The sequence below is a fragment of the Budorcas taxicolor genome, chromosome 9 (assembly GCF_023091745.1).
Source record: "Budorcas taxicolor isolate Tak-1 chromosome 9, Takin1.1, whole genome shotgun sequence".
NCBI lineage: Eukaryota > Metazoa > Chordata > Mammalia > Artiodactyla > Bovidae > Budorcas > Budorcas taxicolor.
The window spans coordinates 27,090,030-27,112,436 of NC_068918.1; positions in this window are offsets into that span (position 1 = coordinate 27,090,030).

A 22,407-nucleotide genomic window follows, 5' to 3' on the forward strand; every position below is an offset into this window, starting at 1 on the left:
CCTAAGAGATGATGCTGCGAAAGGGCAGCAGACAATATGCCATAAATTTGGAAAACTCAGCAATGGCTAACAGAACGGGAAAAGGTCAGTTTTCATTCCAATCCCAAAGAAGAGCAGTGTCAAAGAATGTTCAAACCACTACACAATTGTGCTCATCTCACACACTAGCATAGTAATGCTGAAAGTCCTTCAAGCCAGGCTTCAACAGTACAAGAACCGTGAATGTCCAGATGTTCAAATTGGACTTAAAAAAGGCAGAGGAACCAGAGATCAAATTGCCAACATCTGTTGGATCATCAAAAAAGCAAGATGGTTCCAGAAAAACATCTACTTCTGCTTTATTGACTACCCCAAAACCTTTGACAGTGTGGGTCACAACAAACTGTGGGAGACTCTTAAACAGATGGGAATACCAGACCTCCTGACATGTCTCCTGAGAAATCTGTATGCAGGTCAAGAATAAGCAGTTAGAACTGGATATGGAAAAACAGACTGGTTCCAAATCGAGACAGTAGTACATCAAGGCTGTATGTTGTCACCCTGCTTATTTAACTTCTATGCAGAGTACATCATGCGAAATGCCAGGCTGGATGAAGCACAAGCTGGAATCAAGATTTCCAGGAGAAATATCAATAACCTCAGATATGCAGATGATATCACCCTTATGGCAGAAAGTTCAGAGGAACTAAAAAGCCTCTTGATGAAAGTGAAAGAGGAGAGTGAAAAAGTTGGCTAAAACTCAACATTCAGAAGACTAAGATCATGGTATCTGGCCCTATCACTTCATGGCAAATAGATGTGGAAACAATGGAAATATTGAGAGACTTTATTTTCTTGGGCTCCAAAATCACTGTAGATGGTGACTCCAGCCATGAAATTAAAAGACACTTATTCCTTGGAAGAAAAGTTGTGACCAACCTAGACAGCATATTAAAAAGGAGAGACATTACTTTCCCAACAAAGATCCATCTAGTCAAAGTTATTATTTTTTTTTTCCAGGAGTCATGTATGGATGTGAGAGTTGGACTATCAAGAAAGCCGAGCACCGTGGAATTGATGCTTTTGAACTGCAGTGTTGAAGAAGACTCTTGAGAGTCCCTTGGACTGCAAGAATATCCAACCAATCTATCCTAAAGGAAATCAGTCCTGAATATTCATTAGGAGGACTGATGTTGAAGCTGAAGCTCCAATACTTTGTCCACCTGATGCAGAGAACTGACACATTGGAAAATATCCTGATTCTGGGAAAGATTGAAGGTAGGGGAGAAGGGGACAACAAAGGATGAGATGGTTGGATGGCATAACCTACTCAATGGACATGAGTTTGAGTAAGCCCTGGGAGTTGGTGATCGACAGGGAAGCCTGATGTGCTGCAGTCCATGGGGTCCCAAAGAGTCATACATGTCTGAGTGACTGAAGTGAGGTGAATACTCCTTGCCAATGGTAACAACAAGTATTAATTGACATTTTTTGCCTTGTCTTTGGAAGCAAAAATTACAGAAGACATTCCATTCAGCAACCTGAAAATAAATTAACAAAGACATACCAAAGCAATCAATTATGATTAGCAGTAGTGTTAGTCATTCAGCTGTGTATGACTCTTTGGGACCCCATGGACTGTAGCCCACCAGGCTCCTCTGTCCATGGAATTCTCCAGGCAAGAATACTGAAGAATTTACCAGGGGATCTTCCCAACCCAGGGATCGAACCCAGGTCTCCCACATTCCAGGCAGATTCTTTGCTCTCTGAGGCACTAGGAAAGCCCCACTAGAAACTTGGAAAAGATTGGGAAAGTTACTCTGAGTAATACAATGAAACTGAATTTTATTATTTTCAGTCAGGTAAATCTACGTAGAAGTCCACATTTGGAAAAAAAAAAAAGAAAAAGAAGCTTAAATTTTGATTGTAGAATTTGCCGACAGAGCAAAGGGAGTGACTTGAATGACTACAGAAACTTTTGTCATGGAGCTGTGAGAGCTTGACGCATTCATCTCCTTCTAGAAATCTACCTGTCAAGCAGATGAGAAGGCTTATATTTGCTGATCAGATGTACTCAACTCAGGATGTATTAAGGAGATAATGTCAATTTTTTCACATGGTATTTCGATACTCAAATGATGCTCATGTAATGGGATACTAAGTGCACTTATTCTATTGCACATAAAATTAACCCAAAACTGAAGACATAAACTCTATAATTTGACATTTGGAAAAAAGAAAAAAAAATCAGTGCTGGATAGCTCTCCACATCCTTTAAAGGTGTTCCAATCATCGTTAGAGTTCAGTTGAGTTCAGTTCAGTTCAGTCACTCAGTTATGTCTGAGTCTTTGCAACCCCATGAATTGCAGCACACCAGGCACCCTGTTCATCACCAACTCCCGGAGTTAACCCAAACTCATGTCCATTGAGTCGGTGATGCCATCCAGCCATCTCATCCTCTGTCATCCCATTCTCCTCCTGCCCCCAATCCCTCCCAGCATCAGAGTCTTTTCCAATGAGTCAACCCTTCACATGAGGTGGCCAAAGTACTGGAGTTTCAGTGTTAGCACCAGTCCTTCCAAAGAACACCCAGGACTGATCTCCTTTAGAATGGACTGGTTGGATCTCCTTGCAGTTCAAGGGACTCTCAAGAGTCTTCTCTAACACCACAGTCCAAAGCATCAATTCTTCGGCGCTCAGCTTTCTTCACAGTCCAACACTCACATCCACATATGACCACTGGAAAAACCATAGCCTTGACTAGATGGACCTTTGTTGGCAAAGTAATGTCTCTGCTTTTGAATATGCTGTCTAGGTAGGTCATAACTTTCCTTCCATGGAGCAAGCATCTTTTAATTTCATGGCTGCAGTCATCATCTGCAGTGATTTTGGAGGCCAAAAAAATAAAGTCTGACACTGTTTCGACTGTTTCCCCATCTATTTCCCATGAAATGATGCAACCAGATGCCATGCTCTTAGTTTTCTGAATATTGAGCTTTAAGCCAACTGTTTCACTCTCCTCTTTCACTTTCATCAAGAGGCTTTTTAGTTCCTCTTCACTTTCTGCCATAAGGGTGGTGTTATCTGCATATCTGAGGTTATTCATATTTCTCCCGGCAATCTTGATTCCAGCTTGTGCTTTTTCCAGTCCAGCATTTCTCATGATGTACTCTGCATAGAAGTTAAATAAGCAGGGTGACAATATACAGCCTTGACGTACTCCTTTTCCTATTTGGAACCAGTCTGTTGTTCCATGTCCAGTTCTAATTGTTGCTTCCTGACCTGCATACAGGTTTCTCAAGAGGCAGGTTAGGTGGTCTGTTATCCCCATCTCTTTCATAATTTTCCACAGTCTATTGTGATCCACACAGTCAAAGGCTTTGGCATAGTCAATAAAGTAGAAATAGATGTTTTTCTGGAACTCTCTTGCTTTTTCCATGATCCAGCAGATGTTGGCAATTTGACCTCTGGTTCCTCTGCCTTTTCTAAAACCAGCTTGAACATCTGGAAGTTCATGGTTCATGTATTGCTGAAGCCTGGCTTGGAGAATTTTGAGTATTACTTTACTAGCATGTGAGATGAGTGCAATTGTGCAGTAGTTTAAGCATTCTTTGACATTGCCTTTCTTTGGGATTGGAATAAAACTGACCTTTTCCAGTCTTGTGGCCATTACTGAGTTTCCAAATTTGCTGGCATATTGAGTGCAGCACTTTCACAGCACCATCTTCCAGGATTTGAAATTAGTTTTTGCTAACTCTGCAATTACCTCTTCCTTGTCCCTGCACCAAACACACACACCTTTTATCTCTACAGGCAGATCATTCAGGGAAGAAAAGATCATTTCATTATCCTCATAGCTGATTGACATGCAGTGGCCCTTTCTTTTCCCAGTGGGGGATGGGGAATACTCCACCTTTACCCCCTCCATGTAGTGAGAGAAGGCACTGAGGAAGGGCCAGCAACAAGGGAGGCCAGAGCTCCTTCCCACACCTGGATGCTTGCTGCTGCTGAGGAAGCAAGTGACATTTACTAACATCAGAATAGATGTGGTGAGGTCATCCTCGAGAAAACATGACTACTACCTCCTATTATTTTGGTTCTAGGACATAGGTTTAATTCTGGTCACTACTGTATGCTATTTGCCTGCAAAATTCTAACAGCAGGATGCTTGTTAAAGAGCCACATTATGAAGCAAATAAAGATTTGAATGCTTCATATAATGAAGCAAATGTTCCATACCTGGAATGAGAATCCCATGATTTCACCATAGTTTTCAATGGTTCTTGGAAACCTGGAAAGCACTGTAATGGTTTCTTTGGCTCCCTCTGAACGAATGTAATGGTAAAAGAATGGGCATAATAAGAGATGGCATAGGTGGCTTCCAAAAAAGATTTCCCACTAAAATCTGGGGTTAGCAGCATGGTCTACTGCCAGAGACTGAGAGAGACTGGGCTGCACCTGCCTGAGGAGGAACTAGTGATGCTTGAGGAGGCATGAAGGAGGACATTTAATATCATGAGACTTTGAATGAGACTATTCTAATCCTTAGCTTATTTAGAGGTAAAGGCTGTTGTTACCTAGTAAAGGATGAGATTGATTGAAAAAGCAAAGGCAATAAACATAATATTTATAGAGAACCTAGTGGTAGTTGAGCTGTTATTATTGGGTCTCTGCTGTGGTTACCATTCCTTACTGTAATTCCCTGTGCTGGGCATATTGTGACTTAGTGGAATGCTCGCTCCTGCAGGCATAGACACGAGGGACAGGGACCCTCTTGGAGACTTGTCTTTAAGAGAAGCTAGAATTAGTTAAGTGTTAGTTTGATAAAGGGCAGAATGATTTCTGGGCATAGAATCGTATCAAAATGATGTGTAGGTACCATGTACTTCTGTCTGAGTTGGCAGAGGACCATGAGGTATGGGATAGGAAAAGAATAAATAAAAAGAAACATATTTTAATAAAAATTATGCCATATATTGCACTTCCCTGGTGACTCAGCTGGTAAAGAATCTGCCTGCAATGCAGGAGACTTGTGTTCAATTCCTAGGTCTAGAAGAGAAAGGCAACCCACTCTAATATTCTTGCCTGGAGAATTCCATGGACAGAGGAGCCTAGCCAGCTACAGTCCATGGGATCACAAAGAGTCAGACAAGATTGAATGCCTGACATACACGCCATATATTAGAACTAAACAGTAGCACTACTGTGACATTTCTTATTGAGCAAACTGTGAAACTAAATAGAACATACATAAACGTCAGAGGAAAAAATCTGAGAATTTGATAAAGAAAATGATTTCAGGTATAAGAGGTATAATTTCTGGGACATCCAGGAATTATGAGAAAGATATTATAAAGGCTGATATGTTCTACAATAATAGTGGATGCAAGAGTTAGTGTAAAACAGGTTGTCTTTTACCTAATGTTAAAATCTTATTCAAATTCTCAGGAGCAGTTTGAATAGGTAAAGCTAAAATTAGAAGTTTCTCATTTTTTGATGGTAGTCTTTTTGTCCTGTGCAATCCTAACCCTCCCACTTTATAATTTATACTCTGAGTAGGAATGTTGAATGATTGTGTCCTATACAGTCTCTTTTGTACTACAGATACCCAGTTTATGTTAAATATCTTGTGTTTTTAAATATAAGTTATTTTAATTTTTGCAAATGTTTCTGTGTAACAGTATTGCAACTAAGTACTTTGACAGGCTTAGATAATGACTCTGAAACCATGATAAAAACATGATGCTCTAGACATATTCTGTTCAAAAATATTTTATACAACAAAATAATATGTAAGGTAAATTGTAGTAGGGATTATAATTTCTCAAATGTACAACAAATTCCACAGGATGAATATATGCTTGTGCTCAGTTGCTCAGTCATGTCTGACTCTTTGTGGCCCCATGGACTATAGCCTGCCAGACCCCTCTGCACATGGAATTTTCCAGGCAATAATACTTTCATGTGGTGCCATTTCCAACTCCAGGGGATCTTTTCAACCCAGGAATTGAACCTCCATCTCTGGAGTCTCCTGTATTGGCAGGTGGATTCTTCACCACTAGCACCATAGTGAACATAATTTTAAAAGTTTTCATGTAAGGTGCATTTATTCAGCTACCAAGCAGTAGGTATATTTTATAGATGTCTAGTGATTTGTGATAATCTTTCTAAATAAAATTCTTGACTTTAATGTGTTCCATCTTAGCCACTACTATTGATGTTAAATTTTTATAGTGTCATTGATTATTAACCAGATTATAACATCATTGATTATTAACTCTAAAAATTTGGGGGAAGTAATGAAAAAGATAAATCATTATGAACCAAGATGCCAAAATATTAGGAAACTATAATATAATAGCTTTTCACTAGTGACGACTCAAAGGGAAGTATAAATCTCATCTCAGGAAATTAAAAACAGATTTTCTTGTGCACATGTTCTAGTCCATAGATTGAAGGCCCATGTTATAGTTACAGTAGAAAATGTGCTCTGAGTGTCCCAAGATGATATGTTTAATTTAATGTGTATATTGAATGAGAAACTTAAGGATAAGGAAAATAATTACTGATAGGGTGCAGAGAACAAAATAAAACTTGGTTGATGAATCTCAGATCAAAAGGGTACCTAAGCTATTAAGGGCCCCCATAGCACAGTTCCAATACAGGTAAATTATTTTCAACATAAAATATTACTCTATCTTATAATCTGTACAATAGTTAGAAACTATCAAAGAATATATCTGTAAAGACTTTCATTAAATAAAAAAAAAGTTACAGGAAAACGAACATGACTTGCCATATCTATTTTATTCTTCTTTCACCATTTTACAAAATAGGAGCAACCATCAAATTTCAGATGTTACAGTCAGATTCAGGTTAACATGTATTTCTGAAGAAATACATGAGCTGAAAGGATGCAGTTCCATTTTCTAGTGGTCCACAGGGAAATTTCACTTATGGATACTTCTTGGCTTTGACTATGTCATTTTCTGAACCTGACATAAATCAGAGGAAGTGGAAATTTAAGGAAAATAACAGTCTAATTTATATTTGGCATGGTATATAGTCATAATGGCATTTTTCCTGCTAAATTTTTAAATGCATAAGTGACTTGGCTTTCAGTATTTAGAATATGTCCACAATGCTTAAAAAAATTGTTTCTAAATCCCTTTTATTTTTTCCACTGAAGAGTTGTTGTAGTCTATAATTGAAAAAGCATATAGTAGAAGGAAAAATGCAATATGATCAATATAGACTGGGATGGTCTTAAGGTATTTTAGAACTAGTAAGAAAGAATTCTTTTTCTTATAATCTTCTATTCCTTACATAAGTCTTTCATTTTATTGATTTTTTTTTTTTTTTTTGGTCACTGTTAACAAATTCTTCAAGTCTGGTACATATAAGTGGTTGACGTTTTAAAGTTTGCTTTTTCTAGCATGTATTTTCACCTATTTCCCTTTTTGTCTTCCTTCATAAGGTATTCTTACTATCCTGTAAGTGATTACTGATGTGAAAGAATAGCTTCTGAAAGACAATATTTTGTGACACACACACAAAAAAGAAAAAAGCAGATCAAGTGCTGTGTCCTCCCTGAGAGATAAAAGACTTGCTCTGCATTATGTAGCAAATGGTCTTCTTACCTTTGCTCAAGCAAAAAATGATTCATTATCTTAGGTGCAATTATCATTTAACTCAAAGTTGCCTTGTTCACATTTTGTTAGCATTTAGATTTTTTCAACCTATTTTAAATTAATTTTATCTGTTTATTTTATTTAGATATTATGTTATATAGATGCAAGATACACATTCAATTATAGAAAAAATAAAATCTATTGTTGTTGCAGTCACTCAGTCATGTCTGACTCTTTGCGACCCCACAGGACTGCACCAAGCCAGGCTTCCCTGTCCTTCACCATCTCCTGGAGTTTGCTCAAACTCACGTCCATTGAGCCAGTGATGCCATCCAACCGTCTCATCCTCTGTTGCCCCCTTCTCCTCCTGACTTCAATCATTCCCAGCATCTGGGTCTTTTCCAATGAGTCAGCTCTTCACATCAGGTGGCCAAAGTGTTGGAGCTTTGGCTTCAGTATCAGTCCTTCCAATGAGTACTCAGGGTTGATTTCCTTTAGGATTGACTGGTCTGAACTTCTTACTATCCAAGGGAGTCTCCAGAGTCTTCTCCAGCACCACAGTGTGAAAGCATCAGTTCTTTGGTGCTCAGCCTGTTTTATTGCCCAGCTCTCACATCCATGAGATGTAGTATATTTGTCCAAATGAATGTACTGAACTTAGTATATGCTGGGTACTTTGAATATATAAATATGGGGTCTGATACTACAGCTTTTGGTGTTAACATGAATATTCCAACCCTTAGATCTAAAGGCTTTACGGTTTGGGAGATTAAAATTTATTCATCTCTGAAGTACTCAAAGGAACATGTCTGACCACTGGGTAGAAATACAGTAGAGCATTCAACTATATGGATTGTCAACCTATATATCCTTATAATTCTAGAAGGTGTAAATTTTTCAGTAAGAAAATTTATCTCTCTGTCTCCAAAATGTTTTATTAATTAGATTTTCAGTGCAATGAAGATGCTGTAGAGGATCCAGAGAAAAATGCTTAGCAGTTGGAAATAGAAATCTGTAACATGGCATAAATGTCTGATTTAGGAGAGCTATCATTAAGAAATTACCAAAACAGCCAATACGAAGAGATACTCAAGGAACCCACACATATGAAGGCCCTCTGGAGGACAATGACAACCAACAAATACAGAAGGGAAATGAGTAGGGATAAATGATGTTATATGACTGGCTAATTCTCTTTCCTTCTGCCCTCCTCTCCAGAATGATGGAGATGTTCCATGTACCTGGGTGAAAGGTACACAATGCTCTTTAATATTTGCAAACACTTACATGTGCTCACACACACACCCTGACAGGCCTATGTTCCAGAATCCAGATTAAGATAGAAACATTTCTAACATCTCAAAAAAAGCTTTTCCCCTTTCCAGGTGAGTTAATGCCTCCAACATCATCAGTGGCTACCATTTGGGCTTCTATTACCATGTTCCATACTTTTAGAATATGCCTTCTCTACTCAATAGTGTTTTTTATGTTGTTTTAATTCATAGTAAACATATATATAAATTACCAAAAAAATAAATAGACAATTGTGTACTCATCAACTATGTTAAAAATTAGAACACTGGGCGTAATATGCTTTAGGTTCATTCATATTGTTGCAAAATGGCAGGATTTCATTCTTTCTTATGGTTGAGTAATAGTCCAGTGTGTGTGTGTGTGTGTGTGTGTGTGTGTGTGTGTGTGTGTCACATTATTTTTATCCATTCATCTGTTGATGGACACTAAGTTTCTTATGGTCAATTAATCTATAATGAAAGACACAAGTATATACAATGGAGAAAACACAATCTCTTCCAATAAGTGGTCCTGGAAACACTGGACATGTAAAATAATAATATTAGAACATTACCCCACACCATATACACAAACTAAACATTGATCAAATACATAAATATAATATGAATTTCATAAAATTCCTAGAAAAAAAACTTAGAACATTCTTTCACATAATTCATGGCAGTATTTTTTTGGATCTGTCTCCCCTGTCTAGTCAAAGGAAACAAAAATGAAAATAAACACATTAGACCTAATTAAACTTAAAAGCTTTTACACAGCAAAGGAAACCATTCACAAAATGAAAAGATAGCCTATTGAAATATCTGAGGAGAAAATGTTTGCAAATGATATGACTGACAAGGAGTTAATATCAAAAACATATGAATAGCTTATACAAATCAATATAAAAAATAAAACCCAATTAAAATATAGGCAGAAGATTTGAATGGATATTCTTCCAAAGAAGATACACATATGTCAACAGATACATAAAAATATGTTCAAAACCACAATGAGGTATCACCTCACAAATATTAGAATGGCCATAAACAAAAACTCTACAAATAACAAATGATGGAGAGGACATTGAGAAAGGTAGTCCTAGTACACTGATGTGGGAAAGTACGATGGGAAAGCCACGAAGGAACCTAGTATGAATATTCCTCAAAAACCTAAAAATGGAACTACTATATGATCCAGGAATTCCCCTGTTGGTTATGTATCTCAGGAAAATGAAGACACTAATTCAAAAAGATACATGCAGCCCACAATATTATATGTAAAACAGATAATAAACAAGGGCCTACTGTATATATAGAACAGGAAACTCTATTCAATACTCTGTAATTACCTACATGGGAAAAGAATCTGAAAAAGAACAAATATATACATATATATATTTCAATCACTTTACTGTACACCTGAAAGCAACACAGTATTGTAAATCAATTATATTCCTACCTAAAACAAAACAAAAATTAAAAATATATTTTTAAATAAATAAATTGAAATTAATTATAAAAACAAATGAAAAAAACCAAAAAGATACATACAGCCCAATCTTCAGAGCAGCACTATTTATGAGTAAAATATGAAAGCAACCTAATAAATGTTTTTTAATATAACTTCCTTTTCCCTACACCTTTGTTTTCCATCTACTACTCAGAAACACTCTCAGCCCCTCTTTCTTGAAAACTTCCTCCTCCAATCTGTCCAGCTCAATATGGCCAACACTTATCACTACATTTAAACTTGCAGTAAGACCCATTACCACCCATGTCCATATTCTTCAGCCATCTTATACTTTTGTCATGAAGATGTTAATCATCCAACAAACTGCATAGCTTACTTATTTATTGTGTCTATTATCAATCTCCTTCTGCTAGAATGAAAACTTCATAAGGGCATGGATCCTTGTTTCTTTTATCTTGTGTCTTACAGGTATAGAATGGTACCATACCTTTAGTTCACCATCAATAAATATTTCTTTTATGGCAGCTTGTGAGCCAAGCATTTTATTTCAGCACCTTGAATATTTCTCCTTCTCCTCCTACTCCACAGTCCCTGTCCTTTACCTCTTTGCTCTCTTTGCATCTGTTTATAAAAGTCTCAGTGCTGTCTTTTAAAAGCCTAGGTGGGGGGAAAGATGATGAGGATGAGGATATGATATGAAATTGGCTTCTCTTTGAGGCACTGGAGAGGAAGGACATTTGTAAATACTCCCAAAGCAATTATTTATTTTACTTTCTCCTAAACCCAATGGTTTTATTGTATTGCTATTATATTAATTCTTTTTCTTAACTACAAAGAAAAGGCATTAGAAAAAATTAAGTTCCTTGCCTGACACTTAAAAATTTCATATGTTAGGATAAGAAGTAAATGGAGCAAATTGTAGGACAAAAATCACTGAATTATCTTCCAAATTATTCAATGACTCCCTATTGTCATACTAATTAGCCTTATATACCTAAATTATGACAAATACTTACTTTTCCACTTTATATTTAACGAAAGTTTTTAAGCTTTATGTCCTATTGATTTCTTAAATGTAATTTAAACCTACAGTAAATTGAACTAAAGGAAGCTGCATAGATAGGTTTGATATGATATCATAAATGTTTTCAGAAAGACTTGAGTGGAAGGTAGTGATGTGAGTTTCTGGAGGTATATGTGGGATTGATGCAAGTCAGGGGAATCTGTGCAAAAATCGAAACTCAAACACTCCCTTGTTTGCAGGAACTTGAGGACTGAGGGTAGTCAAGTTAATTCAGACTACAAATACAAATAATTATTTTGATGGACTATTTTAAAATACAAGGAATTATATGCAAAGTCCATGCTTTTTTGAAAAAAAAAAAGGTTAGGACCAAATTTAAAGTCATTGTATTCACTGATGTCTTAATGCTGGTTATTGTAGAATCTGTAAATAATACATGAAGTATAAAATCTCAACAGCCAAAAAGTTAGTATTACTATTTCATACTTTATAAAATTTCTTTGGCTCAAGTCCCACAGATGTATGACAGTGAATATGTCAAATGATTTATATTTTTCATCTTTTGAGAATATTTGAATTCTCAACTCTGAGGAAACATAGAATGTAAAATTTCCATTTAGAGTAAACAGAAGCTAAAGAATTGCTGACAGGCCCACAAATGATTAAGCTGCACCAATAAAGAATTTATTAGAAATATGGAAACTTTACATGCTTGGAGAGACTTTCCTGCTGAGCCAGGTTAATGGGTTCAGATAAGCTTGTGGCCTAAGTAGGTTCTTCACTATTTAGCTTTTTCCTTTAAGGGCCCCTCCAGGTGTATCTGCTGCGACAGCAGTTTTAGTACTTCAACAACACTCTTCAACCTTTTGATTTCATTTTAGCTGCTGTGATTAAATAGACACACATCACTTGCTGTGCCACAGCAAAAGAAGCTTGTGGTTCACCTTTGCTGAATTAGTACCCACTGAGCACTGCAAATATTTAAAATGTCAGTCCATTTGATAATGTCAGAGAGGGCCGCAAATACCACCACATAGCACCAAAGAAGCACTCGATGCAGACAAAAGAACATTTAACATCTCTCTTCTTCAAGGTAAAATGAGAGTTAAATAGAAACAGTAAAACTCTGATGAAGTTACTAAGGTCAGAAAATTTAATAACTATAAATGGGACTCCAGGCTTATAACTCACTGCTTTAGTACATTCTCTCACAAAAACTGTTCTGTTGCTGATCTTAAACTTAGTACTGTTGCAGGAGAATTAATTTATATCGACAAGATTAGAGAGTTCTTACAACAAAATCCATCTGATGTCATTCTTGAGTGAACTGCAGATACTTGTCCCCTGAGCCAGGCTTCAAGTGGAGACTTCATGTTTCAAGTGATGTCGTTATTTTATGCTCAAGTATTTAATTCCAAAAGGCAATAAAGAAAGACACCATACCGATGTGAAGCTTGGAAATGTCAGCAAAACCATAGACCACCCAGGGGTTTCAAGATTTTCTATTACTCAGACCCAAAATGCAACTATGTTTAAGGGATATTTTTGTTTTGTTTAGGTTGAAGTTACGGCACAAGTGGTAAAGAACCCGCCTGCCAATTCAGGAGACATGAGATGCTGGTTCGATCCCTGGGTTGGGAAGATCCCCTGGAGAATGGAAGGGCAACCTACTACAGTATTCCTGTCTGGAGAATCCCATGGACAGAGGAGTCTGGAGGGATACAGTCCAGAGGGTCACAAAGAGCCCAGCACCACTTAAGTGACTTAGCACACGGCTCATCAATACTTAGTGAATAAAATTTCAAACTTGTTTTGTACTCACATATGTATGAATGAGGATAAAAGGCTTAACTTCTCTATGAAAATACGGAGGTCATTCCTCAAGCAAAGAACATTCAGAAGCAAGTGTTCATTGCCTGTGGGCAGCTCTGATCCAAAGACAGTGTACAGTCCAGAAGGGCAACTCTGCAACATTTGCAAAACTTTTCCAAGGCCATCTGAGTCACTATCATTCTTGCCTTTGGAAAAGGGGGAAAAGCTCTAGACTTTCTCCTAAAATGTAACATGGAATTGTACATCTCCCTTACTCTCACATTGTATTTGTTTGAACTTAGTCAATGATCACACTTAGCTACAATTCTGCAAAATATAATCTGGTGTCCAAGAAGCAGGCAAGGAAATTAATTTCCCTTCACAGAATATTCGTTCATCAATGTGTTTCAAAGTGATTCTACTCTGTCATTACATAGGAAAAAGGATGAGATTTTGAACTGAACCTGACAAACAGAGAGAAGAAGAATATGTGAACACAGATGTCAAAAATTTTCCAATATTGGTAAATATAAAATCATCATATAAAATTTTAAAATAATATTGAGACAGCCATTTCAAGCTGGTCACACATCTCTATTAATGAACCCAACATTATTTTTATTCTAAAAAATTAGTAAATTTTATTTTTGTCATTAAATGCTTCTAATGTAATGTCAAAAAATTAAAAGATAGAATCAAACTTAAAATGTAGTAAATATTTACAATGATCAAAAGTTTGAAAACTATAGGAAATTCATGTTTGAAAGTAAAAGATTATGAACTGCATTATATTTCCAATATTTGCTATATTTTTATTTTATTTATAAGGCCTCATCCTCAAAACCACTCCAGTCTAGAGTTTTCTTTAAATTGCTACATAATAGATATTAAACATTTACTCAACAGTATTTTGGAAAGGAATTTTGTGCTTCATTGAAAATTTTCCAAGTGTATTTTCACTCTATGAATCTTGGAACTAATTCTTCTACCTAATACTATTAATCCTCAACTGGTGTTTTGCATGCTTTCAATAAACACAAATTATCATCATATTTCCTTTAAATTATCTCCGAACCATGCTATTGAAATGTTGTTACCTTCTTTGGAAAAGAACAGTCTAATTAAATGTGTCACAATTAAAATAGTAAGAGTGAAGACCTATGATGTAGAAAACAAGCTCTGTCTAGTCTGTAGAATGCTACTTCAAATTCAGTGCTAGAGCTGATCATTATTATTCTCCCCACATGAGTCAATCCCTCTAATTCATTAATAATTTCACTGACTTTCTTAGAAGTTCCTCCACTTTGTATTTATCACAACCATTTTTCTAACATGTTATGTATAAAAGATATTATTGTTTTAGCTTTAGTCTTAACAAAAAAAATCAAGGAGTGATATACTATCACACTATCAGAGTTGGTAATTGTTCTTAATTTTTAATTTTATGTCAACTCAGCAGTTATAATAAAAATTCCTTCTCATTATCAGATTTCATATGGCTGATTCTTGTTGAGATTTGACAGAAAACAACAAAATTCTGTAAAGCAAATATCCTTCAATAAAAAATAGATTAATTTAAAAAAAGAATTCCAATTCTTCTAAGTATAATACCCATAATTCATTCATTTGTTTTGTCATACAGTGACTATTTCTTCAGTTCCTACTAAGTGCCTACTAAGTATGGGGGCTTCCATGATGAGAACAAAGAGACACAGAACCTGTTCTCACAGAGTTTATGAGTTTATGGTCCAGTAGGGAAGACAGGCAAGGTTTTCCAAGGCAAAACATTCAATATTATGGTAATCCAAGGCTATGCCCCAACCAGTAATGCTGAAGAAGCTGAAGTTGAACGATTCTATGAAGGCCTACAAGAACTTTTAGAACTAACACACAAAAAAGATGTCCTTTTCATTATAGGAGACTGGAATGCAAAAGTAGGAAGTCAAGAAACACCTGGAAAAACAGGCAAATTTGACCTTGGAGTACAGAATGAAGCAGGGCAAAGGCTAATAGTTTTGCCAAGAAAATGCACTGGTCATAGCAAACACCTTCTTCCAAGAACACAAGACAAGACTCTACACATGGACATCACCAGATGGTCAACACTGAAATCAGATTGATTATATTTGCAGACAAAGATGGAGAAGCTCTATACAGTCAGCAAACACAGGACCTAGAGCTGACTGTGGCTCAGATCAAGAACTCCTTATTACCAAACCAGACTTAAATTGAAGAAAGTGGGGAAAACCACTAGACTATTCAGGTATGACCTAAATCAAATCCCTTATGATTATACAGTGGAAGTGAGAAATAAATTTAAGGGACTAGATCTGATAGATAGAGTGCCTGATGAACTATGGAATGAGGTTCATGACATTGTACAGGAGACAGGGATCAAGACCATCCCCATGGAAAAGAAATGCAAAAAAGCAAAATGGCTGTCTGAGGAGGGCTTGCAAACAGCTGTGAAAAGAAGAGAAGTGAAAAGCAAAGGAGAAAAGGAAAGATATAAGCATCTGAATGCAAAGTTCCAAAGAATAGCAAGGAGAGATAAGAAAGCCTTCCTCATTGATCAATGCAAAGAAATAGAGGAAAACAACAGAATGGGAAAGACTAGAGAGCTCTTCAAGAAAATTAGAGATACCAAGGGAACATTTCATGCAAAGATGGGCTCAATAAAGGACAGAAGTGGTATGGCCCTAAAAGAAGAAGAAGATATTAAGAAGAGGTGGCAAGAATACACAGAAGAACTATACAAAAAGAGCTTCATGACCAAGATAATCACGATGGTGTGATCACTCATCTAGAGCCAGACATCCTAGAATGTGAAGTCAAGTGGGCCTTAGAAAGCATCACTATGAACAAAGCTAGTGGAGGTGATGGAATTCCAGTTGAGCTGTTTCAAATCCTGAAAGATGATGCTGTGAAAGTGCTGCAATCAATATGCCCGCAAATTTGGAAAACTCACCAGTGGTCACAGGACTAGAAAAGGTCAGTTTTCATTCCAATCCCTAACAAGTGAAGTGAAGTCACTCAGTCGTGTCCGACTCTTTGCGACCCCATGGACTGTAGCCTACCAGGCTCCTCTGTCCACGGGATTTTCCAGGCAATAGTACTGGGGTGGATTGCCATTTCCTTCTCCAGGGGATCATCCCAACCCAGGGATCGAACCCAGGGATCGAACTCGGATCTCCCGCGTTGTAGACAGATGCTTTACTGTCTGAGCCACCAGGGAATACCCCTAACAAAGGCAATGCCAAAGAATGCTCAACTACCACACAATTGCACTCATCTCACATGCTAGTAAAGTAATACTCAAAATTCTCCAAGCCAGGCTTCAGCAGTACATGAACCGTGAACTTCCAGATGTTCAAGTTGGTTTTAGAAAAGGCAGAGGAACCAGAGACCAAATTGCCAACATCCGCTGGAACATCAAAAAAGGAAGAGCGTTCCAGAAAAACATCTATTTCTGCTTTATTGACTATGCCAAAGCCTTTGACTGTGTGGATCACAAGAAACTGTGGACAATTCTGAAAGAGATGGGAACACCAGACCACCTGACCTACCTCTTGAGAAACCTATATGCAGGTCAGGAAGCAACAGTTAGAACTGGACATGGACCAACAGACTGGTTCCAAATAGGAAAAGGAGTACGTCAAGGCTGTGTATTGTCACCTTCCTTATTTAACTTCTATGCAGAGTACATCATGAGAAATGCTGGGCTGGAAGAAGCACAAGCTGGAATCAAGATTGCCAGGAGAAATATCAATAACCTCAGATATGCAGATGACACCACCCTTAAGGCTGAAAGTGAAGAGGAACTAAAAAGTCTCTTGATGAAAGTGAAAGAGGAGAGTGAAAAAGTTGGCTTAAATCTCAACATTCAGAAAACTAAGATCATGGCATCTGGTCCCATCACTTCAAGGGAAATAGATGGGGAAACAGTGGAAACAGCGTCATATTTTATTTTTTTGGGCTCCAGAATCACTGCAGATGGTGATTGCAGCCATGAAATTAAAAGACGCTTACTCCTTGGAAGGAAAATAATGACCAATCTAGATAGTATATTGAAAAGCAGAGATATTACCTTGACAACAAAGGTCTGTCTAGAGAAGGCAATGGCACCCCACTCCAGTACTCTTGCCTGGAAAACCCCATGGATGGAGGAGCCTGGTAGGCTGTAGTCCACGGGGTCGCTAAGAGTCCGACACGACTGAGCGGCTTCCCTTTCACTTTTCACTTTCATGCATTGGAGAAGGAAATGGCAAGCCACTCCAGTGTTCTTGCCTGGAGAATCCCAGGGACAGGGGAGCCTGGTGGGCTGCCATCTCTGGGGTCACACAGAGTCGGACACGACTGAAGCGACTTAGCAGCAGCAGCAGCAGTCAAGGCTATGGTTTTTCTAGTGGTCAGGTATGGATATGAGAGTTGGACTATAAAGAAAGTTGAGCGCTGAAGAATTAATGCTTTTGAACTGTGGTGTTGGAGAAGACTCTTGAGAGTCCCTTGGACTGCAAAGAGTTCCAACCAGTCCATCCTAAAGATCACCTGGGTGTTCACTGGAAGGACTGATGCTAAAGCTGAAACTCCAATACTCTGGCCACCTGATGCGATGAGTTGACTCAGTGGAAAAGACCCTGATGCTGGGAGGGATTGGGGGCAGGAGGAGATTAGGACAACAGAGGATGAGATGGCTGGATGGCATCACCGACTCAATGGACATGAATTTGAGTAAACTCCCGGAGTTGTTGATGAACAGGGAGGCTTGGTGTGCTGTGATTCATGGGGTCGCTAAGAGTAGACACGACTGAGCGACTGAACTGATCTGAACTGAACTGAGGGAAGACAGATGTCAAATATTTAAATACAAGTGTCAAATATTTAAATACAAAACTTAGATGTAAAAATCACTTTGAAGAAGAGTCACTAAGGATTCTCCAGTCTGCAATAAAGAAAACTGACCTATTCATGAGGAAAGGAAGCACTCCCTGAAGATGATCTGATTAAGCTATGACTCAGAGTGACACTGGGAATAATTAGGTAAAAGCTAAAGCTAAGAGAAGTATCAGAGTTTAAAAGTCTGTGTCATGAAAATATTATAGGTGCATCCTGGAAAACTAGATATAAATGGTCTTTAAAAAAGCATGTTACGAAAACAGGGGATGTTGAGGGAAAATTATAAAACTAAGCCATATCAAGAATTTGTTTCTTTATCTGGCTCTTAGAATTATTTTAAGCAGGTAGGTGATAGTAAATATATCATTCTTACAAACATTTGACTATGAAAGTGAGAGAGTTAATTCTTCAGTTCAGTTCAGTTGCTCAGTCATGTCTGACTCTTTGGGACTCCATAGACTGCAACATGCCAGGCTTCCTTGTCCATCACCAACTCACAGAGCTTGCCCAAACTCATGTCGATAGAGTCAGTGATGCCATCCAACCATCTCATCCTGTCATCCTCTTTTCCTCCTGCCTTTAATCTTTCCCAGCATCAGGGTGCTTTCCAATGAGTCAGTTCTTCACATCAGGTGGCCAAAGAATTGGAGTTACAGCTTCAGCGTCAGTCCTTCCAATGAACACCCTGGACTGATCTCCTTTAGGATGGACTGGTTGGATCTCCTTGCAGTCCAGGAGACTCTCAACAGTCTTCTCCAACAAGAAAATTCAAAAGCATCAATTCTTTGGTGCTCAGCTTTCTTTATAGTCAAACTTTCACATCCATACATGACTACTGGAAAAAAAAAAAAAAAACAACATAGCTTTGACTAGAAGGTAGGTCGATAAGGAGACAGGGGCCCTCAAGGAGGAGAAAGGGACAGACTTTTTTTATACATTGCTTTGTCTTCGTCACATAAGACTTTTTTCTTAAACTCTGAGTTGTTATTGCTTTGTCAACACATGTGTCTCCTCAGAGAATTCATTTCCAAGTGTTAGACAAGAGCCCAGTTTCGGGCCCTGGAAGGGGTCCACCTTCCTGCAACAACTGGCGACTCTGGCGGGGACTCTTCTTTGCTGAGACTGACATCCTGACCACTCGGGGTACTTAGGGGCCAGCCTGCCTGCCAATGGACCAGACCCAGTGGCCGCAACTGGGACCCTTTTGTCCCTGGTCTCCTCCTGACGTGGACAACTGGCCAGAGTGCCCCGACCAGTAAGGAACAAGAGACTTTATTGACCTCTCTCCCCTTCCCTCTCTCTTTCCTCTCCTTAACCCTTCCTATCCTTTCCTGTTTTTCTAGTCCCCTGGTCCTGGACACAGGAATCTGGTCAAAGGGCCGTCAGCCTGAGCCTGGAGACTGATCACCTCCTCTTGGCAGAGAACTTGAATTCTGGTTCTGGTCTGGTCTGATTTCTGGTAGGGCTGAGTTCCAGTCCTCCCTTCTCTGGAGGCCTAGGGAAAAATCCCATAATGCCTGGGTATCTGTAGGTGGCAGGAGACGTCTGTAAGGCCACCCCTTTCACTCCCTCTCCCCTGCCTCCTCCCCCTTCTTCTTTCAATCTGGCTTCCGTTCCTCCCTTGAAATCTTTGATGTTAGTACTTGGATCTGAAGTTCTGTGTCTCTATAGGAGGTGTTCTGTATTCTTATATTTAAGGGCTTCCCTGGTAGTGCAGAGGTTAAAGCATCTGCCTGCAATGTGGGAGACCTGGGTTCAATCCCTTGGTCGGGAAGATCCCCTGGAGAAGGAAATGGCAACCCACTCCAGTATTCTTGCCTGGAGAATCCCATGGATGGAGGAGCTTGGTGGACCACAGTCCATGGGTCGCAAAGAGTCGGACACGACTGAGCAACTTCAGTTTCAGTTTCTGAGTTGTTATGGCAACAATCTATTTCACCTAAGATTAACTTTCTTTAAGCTGAGAGCTAATGATTTCACAACAAACAACATGTCTTGCTTAAACTATGTTTTTCCTTAAGCTCTGTGCTAATGATTACATAACAACAATGTATCTTGCCCAAGGACATGTTTCTACTTCTTAATAAAAACCTTCTGACTAATTCTGTTATTTTAAGATGTATGTTGTGGGCATGAGTCTGGTAAGACTTTTACAACCTTGAGATATTCTTTTGATCTATTGTTGGTAACCAATTGAAAAAGTATATAAAGTCCCACCCCAGCTACTGAGTGGGGCACTATCCACCCCCTTCTGATGTCTGTCAGAAGCTTTCTCTATCCCTTTTTCACTGTATAAAACTTTAGCTGCACAGAGCTCTAAGTGAACTGAAGCTGTGACTTTGGTCCTGAAGAGAAATTCTCTCCTTCAGAGATCACAAATCTGACACAATTCACTGTAAGCCATCAAAAGCTTGGGTGAGATCAAGCAGCAACTGGAAGGACTACTGTATTCATTGTTTTTATTCATCTGTTTGTTGATACTTTTAAAGATGTTTGGGTTAGAAATATTTGATTATGTTTAAAGATTGTTGAAAAGAAACAAATGAGCTGAATATAGAAATGAGAGAAGGGTAATCAAAGTGGAGAGAGGTGTGAAGCCTCAGGTTACAAAACATTGATGGGAAAGAAGACTGTTTTTCAGTAGTGAAGGAGAAAACAGTGGGTGAGTTTAATAGCGAGGGTTTACATGTTCAGTGAAGCTAATATTAGGCGTTTGACCTTCTGATAGCTTCCATTTTGTATGTAAAATAGGGGCTTCTTTGTCTGGAAGTTGAGAAAATTGGAAGGTTTTGAAAAGTCCTTGCAGAAAGGAAAGAGTACACGTTAAGGAAGTAACTGGAAATGTTAATGCATCTCTTGCTGGGAGGCATCTCCTTTGGTGTATACTAATTTTATTGGAGTTATTACATCATAAGAAATAAAAATAAATAAATGTATTTCTCTTTTCAGTAGTCATCTGTATGTGAATGACAGTAAAGTTTACAGAAAAACATCATATAAGACCAAGCACTCTTTTAAGTTTATTATAAAAGTTGAGATTGAAAACAATTTGACATTTAGATTGAAAAACTGTCCCTTTTATCAAATATGTCCCTTTCTATTTGACTAGAATATTATTTCAACTATCTTCAAATGTGTTTAGTATATAAATACTTTGTCAACAGTTTTTTAGTTTAATTGCTAAAAGCAAGGCTTTTAGAAATGTCACTACAGTTTGTAAATTATAAGCACTATATATACCGCATAAGAGCGTTTCAGATCCTTTTCTTGGATGCCAGTTCTTCAAAATATTTTGAAGAAAGTTTCACAATCAAAAAGGAGAAATTAAAAAAAAAAAAGTTGGCAAAAGTCTGTTATCTAAGTCTGTACTTCACAAATGACTCAAATCTTTAAAAAAACAGGGGTGAGAGAAAAGGTAGAATCTATTAAATTTTAATGAACATTGTTCATATTGGTGTTATCATCATATACTGTAATTATACCAGGCACAGTAAATAAATGGATTAGGCAGATTCTCTAACTACTATCAGTTCAGTTCAGTTCAGTCGCTCAGTCGTGTCCGACTCTTTGTGACCCCATGAATCACAGCATGCCAGGGCTCCCTGTCATCACCATCTCCCGGAGTGCACTCAGACTCACATCCATCGAGTCCGTGATACCATCCAGCCATCTCATCCTCGGTTGTCCCCTTCTCCTCCTGCCCTCAATCTCTCCCAGCATCAGAGTCTTTTCCAATGAGTCAACGCTTCGCATGAGGTGTCCAAAGTACTGGAGCTTCAGCTTTAGCATCATTCCTTCCAAAGAAATCCCAGGGCGGATCTCCTTCAGAATGGACTGGTTGGATCTCCTTGCAGTCCAAGGGACCCTCAAGAGTCTTCTCCAACACCACAGCTCAAACGCATCAATTCTTCAGCGCTCAGCTTTCTTCACAGTCCAACTCTCATATCCATACATGACCACGGGAAAAACCATAGCCTTGACTAGATGGAACTTAGTCAACAAAGTAATGTCTCTGCTTTTGAATATACTATCTAGTTTGGTCATAACTTTTCTTCCAAGGAGTAAGCGTCTTTTAATTTCATGGCTGCAATCACCATCTGCAGTGATTTTGGAGTCCAAAAAAATAAAGTCTGACACTGTTTCTACTGTTTCCCCATCTATTTCCCATGAAGTGATGGGACCAGATGCCATGATCTTCGTTTTCTGAATGTTGAGCTTTAAGCCAACCTTTTCACTCTCCACTTTCACTTTCATCAAGAGGCTTTTTAGCTCCTCTTCACTTTCTGCCATAAGGGTGGT